General features: G+C 39.0%; 1 non-coding gene across 1 annotated transcript; it reads right to left on the reverse strand.

Annotated features, from left to right (window-relative positions):
* Positions 1-2,921: 2,921 nt before the first annotated feature.
* Positions 2,922-3,028, reverse strand: LOC141635856 (small nucleolar RNA R71). Its single transcript, XR_012540512.1, has one exon. It is a non-coding gene; the product is annotated as a small nucleolar RNA R71 (small nucleolar RNA).
* Between the last annotated feature and the right edge of the window lie 10,216 nt (positions 3,029-13,244).

Genomic DNA, 13,244 nt, shown 5'->3' on the forward strand with positions numbered 1-13,244 from the left:
TGTGTGATGGATTTTGGTGGTAGGCGCGGCGAGAGGTTGGACTTGATAGAATTTTCTTACAATAAAAGTTATCACACCAGTATAGGTATGGCACCGTTTGAGGCTTTGTATGGGAGGAGATGTAGGAGTCCAATCTGTTGGGACGATAGTCTTTGAGGCAAAGTGGTTTTAGGACCAGAGATGGTGCATGAGATGGTGGAACAGATTAAGATGATCGGGGAACGGATGAGAGCGGCCCAGGATCGACAAAAGAGTTATGCGAGATCTACATCGTTTCGGGACATAGAGTTTCAAGTTGGGGACAAGGTTCTTTTGAAAGTTTCTCCTATGCGCGGGGTTATGAGATTTGGGAAGAAAGGCAAGCTAAGTCAGAAGTTTATAGGGCCTTATGAGATCTTAGAGCGAGTTGGGGATGTTGCTTATCGTCCGGCTTTACCAATTTGCGTTAGAGAGAGTGCATAATGTGTTTCATGTATCGCATCTGCGGAAGTATGTGAGTGACCCGTCACATGTGTTGGAGGCAGAGAGCTTAGAGCTAGATGAGTCCTTATCATATCTTGAGGTGCCTAAGCGGATTCTAGACCGAAAGGTTAGAAAGACTAGGAGTGGTGAGACAGTTTTGCTTAAGATCCTGTGGTCTAACCACGAGACCGAGGAAGCTACATGGGAGCTAGAGGAAGCTATGAAAGAGCGTTACCCTTTCCTTTTTGATCAGGTATGTATGGTTACGGGGACGTAACCTTGTTTCTTTAGGGGGGTAGGAGATGATCGCGAGCATTTTTAAGAGTTTTATACCCCTTTTATATGTTGTGTCGGGATGTTTGTCGGGATGAGTTGGGTTAGTATCATGTTTTATGTTGAATTTTGTTTTGGTTTTTGAGTCGGGAATGTTAGGGGAGTACCTTTGTTTAGTAGTGGTTTGAACTTCGGGACGAAGTTCCTTTTAAGGAGGGAAGGCGTAATACTCCGTATTTATAAGTCTTGGGGTACTCTATCGAGTAGGCCTTACTCGGTCGAGTAAGGGTAAGTTGCGAAATAAAATAGTTTCGACTGTAGGGTACTCGATCGAGTAGTGGGGCACTAGATCGAGTAAGGGGGTACTCGATCGAGTACCTTGGGTACTCGATCGAGTGTCATTTTTTACGGGGAGTTTTCTCGGGTTTTGTTAATTATGCGATTAAGGTATTTAAGTTCCGTCGTCATTATTCTAAACCACTTTTACAAAACCTAAATTCTTGTTTAAGAGAGAAAGCAACAAGTTCATCTTCCTAATCGCATTCTTAGCAATTCCGGAGTTGGACGGTCGAGTTCTTGTCGTTGTTTATATCGTTGGGTTCCTTGCGTCGAGGGTAAGATCTATGTACCCTTTTTATTGTTTTTCCTTTGGTTTGGTTAAACCCTAATTTAGAGATTGGGGGTTTTTATGTGTAGTATGTGATTGGTAGCCTCTATGTGTTGTATGATAGGAGGAGGGTTCATAGAAAAGGCTTTTTGACTCAAAGAGAGACCGTCTCGATTGTGTGCATACCGGGTAGGATTTCTACTCGTATTAGTCCCATAATGGGTTATTGGTTGATGTATTGTATTTGGTTGTTTGATATAATAATTGTACTGTGATTGTGGTTGTGATCGTTGTTGATGGTTCGCGGGGCGTGGCCTCGGCTGAGTGGGGTCACTTGCGGGAGTGGCTTCACGCCCTAGTTTCGCCTTCTGTGGAACCCGCCACAGAAGGGATGTGCACATTAATGGACAGGTTTATCGCTCACTATGTGGAGTGGGGATTTGGTGGGTACGGCTGCGGTCCCCCACTGGCAGGGCTGGTCCAGTGGACAGTCTGTATTGAGATGATGGGAATTGGTTGGTTGTGTGTGTGTGTGTGTGTGACAGTTAAGCTGTCTGTGTATCTTATTGTTGTTATACATATTGATTGTGTGATTAGTACTGACCCGGTGTTGTTTTGTAAACTGCGGTGATCCATTCGGGGATGGTGAGCAGATATTGAGCAGGTATTGAGATGAGTCTTTGGGATAGCCGGGATGCCACGACATGATGATAAGAGTCTTCATTTGTAGCCTTTAGTTTATTTACATTTCGGTTAGAAACGATCAGTTTGAGATCATGTATCGTACTTTTGGTTTGGTTTTGAGGATTGTAACTATTCGCTAAATTATTTATAATAAACATTGTTTCTTTGTTGTTGTTTGATTATCATTGCCTCGGGTAACCGAGATGGTAATGTCTTCATACGTGAGTGGTCCTGGTAAGGCACTTGGAGTATGGGGGTGTTACAAAAACTCCTCAAGGTTTGTTCTAATTATTTTCGAGTTGTTTGATATTTTGCATGTCTAGAAGATCACAAGGTGACTTGTTACCCTTTGATCACGAAATTGAAAGAACTTTGACAACCAGTAGAAGACTTGCTAGGAGAACTTTGAGAGGTATTGGCGAGGTTGTAGATATTAAACCAAATACTATTGAGTTCATCAACCCTTTTGTAAGAGAAGGTGAGGAGAACCCAACACAAAATCCAACACAAAATCAACCCACAATGCCTAAGTTTTCATCACATTCCGTACCCACCGAGGAGAACCTACCCAATGGTACTCCCACACCACAACATCTAACCAGAAATTTTATTGTCAAATCCGCACTTATTCAATTAGTCGAAAGAAGCCAATTTGGGGGGGATGCCTAGTGAAGACCCTCATTCTCATATGGAGACTTTTTGTGACTATTGTGATGCGATTTATCTAACCGGTGTAACTCAAGACCAAATTCGATTGGTCTTATTTCCTTTTTCTCTAATTGGCACCGCAAAACAATGGTTGAAAGGCCTTGATAAGGCTACTCTCGGAATTGATTCTTGGAAAAAGTTGGCTCTAGCTTTCTACAAAAAGTTCTATCCACCGGAAAAGACTAACATTCTAAGAGCTCAAATTACGAGCTTTAAGCAAAGGGATGAAGAATCTTTGTATGAAGCTTGGGAGCGATTCAAGGGAATTTGTCGCTCATGTCCTCACCATAGACTTAGCGAGTGGTTCTTGGTACAACAATTTTGGAACGGTCTTTATGAAGATTCAAGGAACATTCTCAACATGGGATCAAATGGAATGTTCACCGAAGTTGATGACAATCAAACTTGGAACAAAATTGAGGAAATGGCGGTCCATAACTCACAATATAGTAGACCTCGCAAGGCTACTAGAGGAGGAAAGCATGAAGTGGACTCCATTACTCAATTGGGTGCTCAACTTAGTGCTCACATTGATACCATCAATTTGAAGTTTGAAAAAGCTATGGCTAGACTTGAAGAAGCCTCAAAATCACCAAAGCATCATGTTAATGCCATGACGGCATCTTCATCAATCCCAAGTGGGATATGTGAGAATTTTGGAACTTTGGGACATGACCAAAGTGAATGTACGGGAACAAATGAACCAGTGAATGCTTTCCAAGCATACAAGAGTGGTACCCCTTATTCAAACAATTACAATGAAAACACCAAATTCCATCCAAATCTCTCATATAAAAGCCAAAATGTTCAAAACCCTCAACCAACATACACCCTACCTCCCATGAGAAACCAAAATCGAAGACCCTTTTACAACCAAAACCAAGGTTACCAAAATCAATCTCCATACAATCAACAAAATGACCAAGGTTTTGATGTTCAAAAAGCGGTCCTCCAAATGCAAAAGAATCAACAAGAGTTTTTCACTCAAATGCAAAAGGATAGTCAAGTAAAGAAAATCACCATCAACAACATCCTAGCTCACACCAAAATGTTGGAAACCCAATTGACTCAACTAGCATCTTCAAGCTCACAAAGACAAAAGGGGCAATTACCACCTCAAAGTAATCCCCCAAGACCTGAAACGGTTAGTGCCATTCACTTAAGGAGTGGTACAAGGTATGAAGCACCGAAGAAGCAAGTTGAGGATGAAGTTGTGCAAGCTAGTGACAAAGAAGAAATTGTTCAAAACTCCAAGGATGGAGAACCATCAAAAGAAGAAATTTCAAAGAAAAATGAAGACAAGGTCAAGTAGAAGGAGCCCATTGTGATTAGACTTCCTTTTCCAAGTCGTCAAGCCAAGCCCAAATTTGATGACCAACTTGGAAAATTTATAGAAATTGTGAAGAATTTGGAAGTCTCAATTCCTTTCACGGAATTAATCAATCACGTGCCAGCCTATGCAAAATACATGAAAGACATCCTAACAAAGAAGAAGTCGATCCGAAAGCTTGAGACTATCGCCTTCACTAAGGTGAGTAGTGCAATACTTCAAGGGGGTTCACCTCCAAAACTCAAAGATCCGGGAAGCTTCTCAATACCGTGTACCATTGGCGACACCACGATCAACAAAGCCTTATGTGATCTAGGGGCTGGAGTGAGTGTTATGCCGTACTCGATGAGTAAAAGGTTGGGGATGGGAGAGCTTAAATGCACCAATATCACACTCCAAATGGCTGATAGATCGAGGAAGACACCATTAGGGATATGCGAAGATGTTCCCGTAAGAGTTGGGAAATTTTTCATACCGGTGGACTTTGTCATTGTTGACATGGAAGAAGACTCCAACATTCCAATCATTCTAGGAAGACCTTTCTTACACACCGCGGGTGCGGTGATTGATGTGAAGCATGGAGAGCTCACTCTAGAAGTGGGAGATGAGAGCATAACTTTCAATCTTGACAAGACCATGAGAGCTCCCCGTTTGCATGAACCATATTTTATGGTTGATCATTATAGCCGGAAGGATGATAGGAATAAGTCGGAATTCCAATGGAAAAAGAAAATTGAAGATGCTCCATTCAAAGAGCAAGTGAATTGTAACAAAGAGAGCTTGAAAAGCTCACCAAAGTCAAGCAATGAAGAGGATGGCCTCATTGGCCAAGATAAGAAAGTGGGAGAGTTGTCTCTATCAACTCAAGAGATCTTTAGTGATCAGGTAGATGAAGTTTGTGGTCTTTGGGACGATGAGTTTGAAGGGATTTTCAACCCCTATATTGGTAATGCTATCGATCAAGACCGACAACAAGGGCAAAGGTCTATTGAAGATCTTTATCATGATAATGAACAAGCTTTTGATTACTTTTTCAAGGTGTTGAGCAACATCAACAACACCTTGGACATGCCCCTATGACATCTCACTAAGCATGAGAGTTTGGTGGAGTCCTCCCTAAACCACCATTTGTAAATATTTCTAACTCCCTAACTCGCATTTTAATTCTTACATTGCATTTTTGTCATTTTTGGATTTTTATGCTTTGATCAAGATAATTATCATTTTTTGAGAGAAGTGAGGGAGGGACTAATGATTCAATTGATGTGTAGTGCTTTAGCTTAGTGTGGGGATAGCAACTGCCTAAGCTATTCATGCCTTAGTAGTGCCCCTACAATGAAGAACACGGGATTTGAAGAATGAAAAATGACAAGGGATATGCAAGTGCACGGATAGAACTGAATTCGGGTAAAATAGGGAGAATCCGAGCGTCTTCATGGGAATCCGCCCGTCTTCAGGCAATCCGGGCGTCTTTGTCAAAATCCGCCCGTCCATCTGAGCTGAAAATTTGAAATTTTGGGACTGTTGAAGAATCCGAGCGTCCTTGTAGAGAAGACGCTCGTCTTCAGAAATCCGCCCGTCTTGGAAGGAAAGACGCCCGTCTTTTTGCCTGTGAATAACAAGAAATCTCACTGTCTCGAGAATCCGCCCGTCTTCGCCAGAAGACGCCCGTCCCGCATCGATAAATCCGAGCGTGTTTGCTGAAAGACGCCCGTCTTTAGGCGAGAATCCTGAACTAAAAAAAGGCAGAATCCGAGCGTCCCGAAGGAAAGACGCCCGTCTTCCCCTGCAATTCAAAAATCTTCGGGTATTTTAAATACCCCATCCCACATTCATTTCTTCATTCCTTCATTCAAAACACTACCCATAAACCCCAAAACTCAAAACCCTCATCCTCTCCATCACCAAAATAAGATTTCCTCAACCAAATTTAACAAAATCAAATCCAAACTTCCTTTTAACAACAATTAATCACTCATCTTCCAACAAAAATCAAACCAAGCACCAAAATCTTCAACCTTTGAGTCGATTTTTGAAATTATAAAGGCAAAGCCTTTCATCTTAGAATCGATTTGGGTATACTTGGAAATTGAAGATTTTCACTCTTTTCTTGGTTAAATCATCAATGGCAAGGACAAAAGGAGCAACAAAGGCACCTAAGGCAAAGGCACTGTCAACAAGACAAAAGAGTCTTCAAGCAAATAAAGCCTCATTAGCTATGGCGGTAGCTAGTTCAAACTTGGAAGTTCAACAACAACAACCTCCCTTAGAAGCAACAACATCAACAACTCCGGAAATTGCTCAATTATCAAACTATCCGGAGATAATTTTCATTTCTAACTCCCATAGGGATACATTTGCCAAGTATGCTAGAAAATCCTTTCTATCCACCAAGTTCATATGTGAAGATGCCTTGAACAAATTGGGTGTCCTTGAACAAACGAAAGCCTTCTTTGAAGCTATGGGGTTGGGAAAATTGTTTGCTACAAGAGAATTGACATACCCCTCCCTTACCTTAGAATTCTTGAGTTCTTTGAAAGTTAGTAAGGTAGAGACTAGAGAAAACATCGAGTTCCGCCTTGCTAATGTGAGTAGGCGCATCACCTTTGATGAATTGGGTAAAGTATTGGGTCTTAGTGATTCACCTAGTTATTACAAGAATCCCGAAAAGTATGACCCCGCTCCTCTTTGGGAGGCGATTTATGGGAGGAAATTTGAGAACTATCATGCTAGTCGCGCTCTATTAGTCCACCATCCGGGCATTAGAGTGTGGCATAAGGTCATCGGGAATACTATCATTGCAATAAAAGACACTAACCACTTTACCAAGCTCAATTGTGTTCTTCTTGAGTCGGCCTTAAATATTGGAAGGGAATTCACCAAGCCTTACAATTCTCTAAGGCTTTTGAGGGAAAGATGGCTAAATGTTCATTGTGGAAAGCAAGGCACCACTGTTATTGTAAATGGAGGTCTAGTCACTCTTTTGGCTAAGTACTTTGATCCGAATTTCAACAAGGATAGCAAGTATGTGGCGAAAAAGGGGAGTCATCTCATTGACATGGATGCCATGATTAACAAGAACAAGTGGGTCACTCATAACCCTCTTGACACCAAATATGGGTGGCTCACCAATGAGGCTAAATCTTTTACTTTGCCTTCCAAGATATGCCGTTTGAGTGTCCATCGGACCAACTACCTTCTTCCCCTCTCAAAAGAAGCTGAATACATCATCCGTCAACAAAGGGGTAAAATTGAAATGCCCTCCTCCTCCATTGTCACACCACCCTAACCTTTCAAGTATCAAGAGTTCAAACCCGAAGGTGTTAAAGCAAGCAATGACTACATGACTCTACTTATGCAAGAGATGCACAAACAAGCTTTTAAGGATCGAGAAGATGCATACTTAGCCCAATATCCACCCCTCCTTCATTTAGCTAGGCAAGGACTACTTGATCCTTCATGTCCTTTGCCTAGTTGGGCGGAGAGGGAAGTCTTACTTCCAAATGCATCTAGGGGTGAGATTCCGGGTGACGACGAGGTTGTCGGTGATGAGATTGTTGATGATAACATTGATGAAAAGGCTAATGAAGAAGAAGAAGAGGATGATGAAGGAAGTGAGCAAGAAAGTGAAGAGGGAAGTGGTGATGAGTGCACTTCTATTGAGGAAGATGATGACAATGATGATATGGTGGAAGACTAGCAAGCTTTGGAGGCTCCTACCCTCTTGAGGTTTGTCTACTTCTTTCTTTGTTTTATTATTTTATCTTGATCTTGGTTGGAGAGTCCTAGCAGCATAGAGGACTAACACCTCAGCCTCATTGAGGTGTTCTTATTTCATTGTTCCCACTTTTGAAAATCCAAAATGACAAATTTAGTTTCATGCATTGCATCTTGTGTGCATGAACTACCCCAACTTTAGGACATTAGAAATAATGTCTATCTCGGTTTGGGGAAGTACATGCATACGCAACGGGAGGTAATCTAAATTACGCTCTCCGTCATAAACAAAAACTCATGCATCATGTAGTGTAGATTAGTGTAGCTTGCATTTAGTGTAGAAATCATGCATCATGTTTGCATAATTTCCCATCATTTTGGCCATTGAGGACAATGCCCATATTAGTGTGGGGATGGGGAATTCTAACTTCAATTTTATCCAAAAATAAAAAAAAAATTAAAAAAAAATTGAAAAACCATAAAAATTTAAAATTTTGAAAAATCCAAAAACAAGTTCATTTCCTTTGTAGTGTAGTCATGTATATATTGTTGTATATATTGTGTTTGTTTGTTTTATCCTTGTTCACATTAATCGACTACGCCACATCCGAGACATGAGGATATTGAAGACCGCATGGTATGATCTTTCCAATCTTCTTTTTCCTCTTTATGTTAATGACTATGTGGCTTTATTTTGATTGATGCGGTATAACAATGTGAACTTAGGACTTGAATTTAGTTTATATGTCATATTAGTTGGTAGAATCATTTGCATTAGGATGTTTATATACTAGTTGCATCATGGCATGTAGTTGCATGTTAGAATAATTTTGCGAAACCGTCTACTTGGGAAGTCTGACAAGTGTATATAGGCCCTAATAGATTCTTTTTCTTCTTAAGACTTTGCTTGTTAGAATACTTGTAAAACACCCTAGGATGTGTTATGCTAGTATCCTTTGACCCATGGATTAAAGCCTAGTCAAGAGTACCTTGTGGTGTGATAACTCCTTGGCTACCGTTTATTCCAAGGTGACCCTTGAAACCATGCATCCATCCATCATCCATGTTCTACCACATTTTTGTCATCAAAGGGAATGGGCACATAAAGAAATCAATTTGAGTTCAATGAAATGAAAAGTTAAATTAATTTTGCAAAAAAAAATGCATCAAATGAAAAGAGGAGCAAAAATAGAACTCCTAAAGCTTCAAATATAAGGCACCCTCACTACATATTAGGTGACATTGAAAATGTTCAAAAAGAAAATGCAAAAATTTGAAAGTTGACAAGTGTTGAAATGCCAAAAAATCAAAAAGAAATGGCAAAGAAAGTGTTCTCAAATGTCAAATGCCACAAGAAATTGGGGGGAAAACAAAAACAAAAGCAAACTCCCAAAGTGAAACTCAAATATCTATCGATCCCTTTATCCACCGTATCCATTTTTGTGCTTGGTAGAGAGGGGACGACCCTTCTTCTCGTCTAGGCAAGAGGGGGAATTCCGCGATCCTCCAGTGTTTCTAACACCATAGGGAGTCTACTCTTGACAAAAGCATTTAACGATTGAGGACAAAGGTACCCTAGCTTGACACAACTTGAAGGTGATTTATTGGTATCCTTCTAGGCTTAGTTGTTTGAAGAAATTGCATCTATGAAGGAATGTGTACCCTTGAATTGCTTCCCTTGTAGATAATTTCCGCCACTTAGATGAGGAAAGTGGCTATTCTTTTGTAGATGCATCCATTACTTGTTTTGTCTGCTTAATGTTTGGATGTGTCGCCATTTTGGCAAGACCCACCTTGCCTTGCAAGAAGGCATCCTACCTCATGGTTGTCTTGTTGTGAGTTTAAGAGGCGGAGTGAGACCCGCTAATTGTCTCATATCGGCTATGTTATTAGGTTAGTTTAAATAATGGTCCTAGTCTTTGTCACCTCTTTACTCGGGACGAGTAAAGGTTCGGTTTGGGGATATTTGATGTAACCATAATTAGAGCATATTTAGTCCCCGAATTAGCCTTGTTCCCATGCTTTTTAGTGGATATTTGGGTTATTTATTGTCTTTAGTTCTTTTTTTTTGCATATTATTTGAGGTTTTGTGTCCTTGGTAGGAAAGGAGTGCAAACCTTGCATTTTCATGGCAAAATGTGGCTAAATTGATTGAATTCAATGACCAAGCATCAAGGAGAGACAAAATTAGAAGGCCTTTCTACATACTATAGTAGATGGGCAATGATGAGAAAAGATCCTTGCATCCCCGAGAAAATCCTCAAGGATTTTATGAAGAAAAAGGGAGAAAAGAAGAAGGAACAAGACTGCCTGACAATCCGTGCGGATTGCCTAGAAGACGCCCGTCTTCACCCCACAATCCGTGCATCTTCCTCCACAAGACGCCCGGGCAAAAGCTCCAGAAGACGCCCGTCTTCACCCCTTGGACGCTCGGGCAGAAGCCGCCAAATCCGCCCGTCCCGTGCTAAAGACGCTCGGATTCCCAGACAGTCCCATTTCGTCTTCATCAAGCTTCAAGGAAGGATGAAAATCTTTTTCTAGAGACCGGAGTCTCCCTAAAGAGACCGGCGATTCCTCAACAAGGGAGTTAATCGTCATTTAAGCCCTTAGTTAACCCTAATTCATGCACCTAATCCCCACTATAAATACCTCATTAGTCTAATTAGAAGAGCATGTTCTTCTTAGCAATCTTTAGTGTAGTTAATATCAATCAAATCTCTCTTTAATCTTGTAATCAACATTTAATCAAGTTTTAATACAAGTTTTATTTCCTTAATCTCTCTCTTGTTCATCCTTTATTTTGGGTAATTTAAGATTATTTGGGTTATTATTAGGAGATTGACAACCTCTCAAATAAGCATTCAAGTACTTCTTTTATTCTTTGCTTTATTATTGCAATCATTTGTAGGTATAATTCTCTTAATCCCTCTTTAATTATTGTTAATCATTTTCATTTATTCATCATGTTTCACTTTGTTGGTATGATTGACAACCTTGCTAGCATGTTCAACATGATAATGAGTGAGTAGTTTCCTTAGCTAGGGTTAATGGGTAATTAGGGGAAACCAACATGGGGAATGATTCATGCTTAAATTAATATGCTTTCATAGTTTATTTGCTTGCTTGTTGTGATCTCAACTTATGCACATGTTATGTTTGATGAAATGTGAGCCTATGAATCCTTGCATTATTTTTACCGATCACCTATCTTTTCAATGAGACTTGTAAGACATAAACCAACTCGAGTCTCATTAGACCATGCATATTGTTGAGTAGGGAAGATTAAGTCGACTTGTAGGTGTTGTACAATCTAATCGATTCGGCTCCGGGACCCAAACTTTCCTAGGATTGTAAGATATAAACCAACTCGATCCATCACAACAATAATTGCTTGCTTATAACTTGAGAATATGTTTGTATGATCAATTCCCATGAATCCCCTATGACCCCATGACACCCTAGTGCCTTTTATCAATTGTTTACATCCCTTTTAATTCATCTTGCTTGTTTACTTTCATTGCTACTTAGTTTAGTGATCTTCTATTTCAAACCCCAATTGTGACACCCTTAGAAACCAATAGTTGCAATAGAAATCTCATCTCAATTCTCGTCCCTTGGGATCCGACCTTTACTTGCCTCTTTACTAATTGTAGAGTTGTTTGTGAAGTTATAAATTGTGTTTTGGTCTAGGTGCTCCTAACGACAAGTACTGAAAAACTAAACCCCTCACGAGGGATCACGACCAGTCTCAAAGGCCTCCCTAACCGCGGGTGTTGACCTAGCATAGGAGTAGCGGGAGAAGCTGTTGGGAAATGTGTCCTCAACAATAGTGCGATCACATGATTTAAATATCATTATTAAATCTCATTCTAAAGAATACAATTGGGAAGTATTTTTTCTGTCAACTGGTCAACATATATCGGTAATGATTGGCTGACTAGAGTTTGACATTACTGTCGTGCGACGGTGGTGATCAGTTGACCCCCTAGGTCATACCTATAGGGCAACACTCTTAATTGATCATTTAATTAATCGTATAATGTTACGAGTTAATTAAATTACTTGAAAATTGACGGACGATTTTGGAAGTAAAATTTACGTATCAAATTGAAATGTGATTAAATGAGATACGGTCTAAGTAATTGAATTGTAACATTACTCGGATGAAATTATTGTTTAAGGAAACAATTAAATTTGAATGAATTATTATAAATGCGATTTATAAACGGTAAAATATTTTGGTACAAGTAATTATGAATTACTAAGTCAATTTTGTATATGACGTATTTTTACTAATACGTTGATTTTTAATACGTTAAAAATACATAACAAATTTGTGTGACATATGACATGTGACATAAGACAAAATTGACAAAAATAAAATGGATACCATATTATCCAATGTGCCGAAAATTGGAGGAGAATTAAGCTAAATATTGTGTTTATATTATAAGTGGAAAACATAATGATTATATGCTTTAGTAGCCATGCAACCCTAGTTTGCATTGTGAAGCCAAACACGAGCATGCATTGGGTCTTTTTCTTCCCCCATTCTTCCCTCTTACACGGTTTGACAAAAAGAAAAGGCAAAGGGTTTTGTCTTTTAATTTTTGCTATACACTACATGCAATAGTGTGTAAGATATTCATTCATTCCAACTTCTAAAAAGATTAAGTTTTAGAAAGAGAAAATTCCTCCATAATTCCTCTCCTCTAACCGGTTTTAGAGAGACCAAATACCAAATTATTTTGGGTCATTTTTCACAAGATTAATATTGTAGTAGTTCATATAATATTAATTCTAATTAAGAGCAAGCCTTGGGTATTATTCCTTGGGAGAGATTCTACACTTGGATCTTTTGTTCATCCAAAAGGAGAGCTCAAGAACAAAAGAAAAGGAGATTTCTTTTGTGCCCATTAGAACCGAAATCACAATGTAAGGATGATTTCTTCTTTTTTTTGTTAATTAGTTTGCATGCATAAGACCTTTATTAATTTTATGATAAATTAATTTAAAATCATATATGAATATGTTTATTTATATAGATCTACATTTCTATCAATCGGTATCAAGAGCCACGGTTGTTTGCATGCAAATCGGTTAAAAGTTTTTCCGAGCTATAAGAATAACATATAAAACTTGTAAAATTTGTGTTATTATGATATATCACGAAATTAATTCATGCATGTTAAAATTTCTGGTCCTAAAATGTTTTAGGATATTTTGGTTGATTTTACGAATTTTATTGTTCATATTATACAATAATGGCATTTAAATATGATTTTTTGAGTAAAAATGTCATTTTCGGTCTAAAATTAGCTATACTTCGAATTTTCCATTGATTTTTGGATATGTTGTCACATATATTATTTTGAGATAACCTGTAAATTTTCATAATTTTTGGACTTGTTATGCTCGAAAAATGGATTTTTTCATTGTTAAATTCGGATTTAGGTGAAAAAA

This window comes from Silene latifolia, chromosome Y, assembly GCF_048544455.1.
Source record: "Silene latifolia isolate original U9 population chromosome Y, ASM4854445v1, whole genome shotgun sequence".
Classification (NCBI taxonomy): domain Eukaryota; kingdom Viridiplantae; phylum Streptophyta; class Magnoliopsida; order Caryophyllales; family Caryophyllaceae; genus Silene; species Silene latifolia.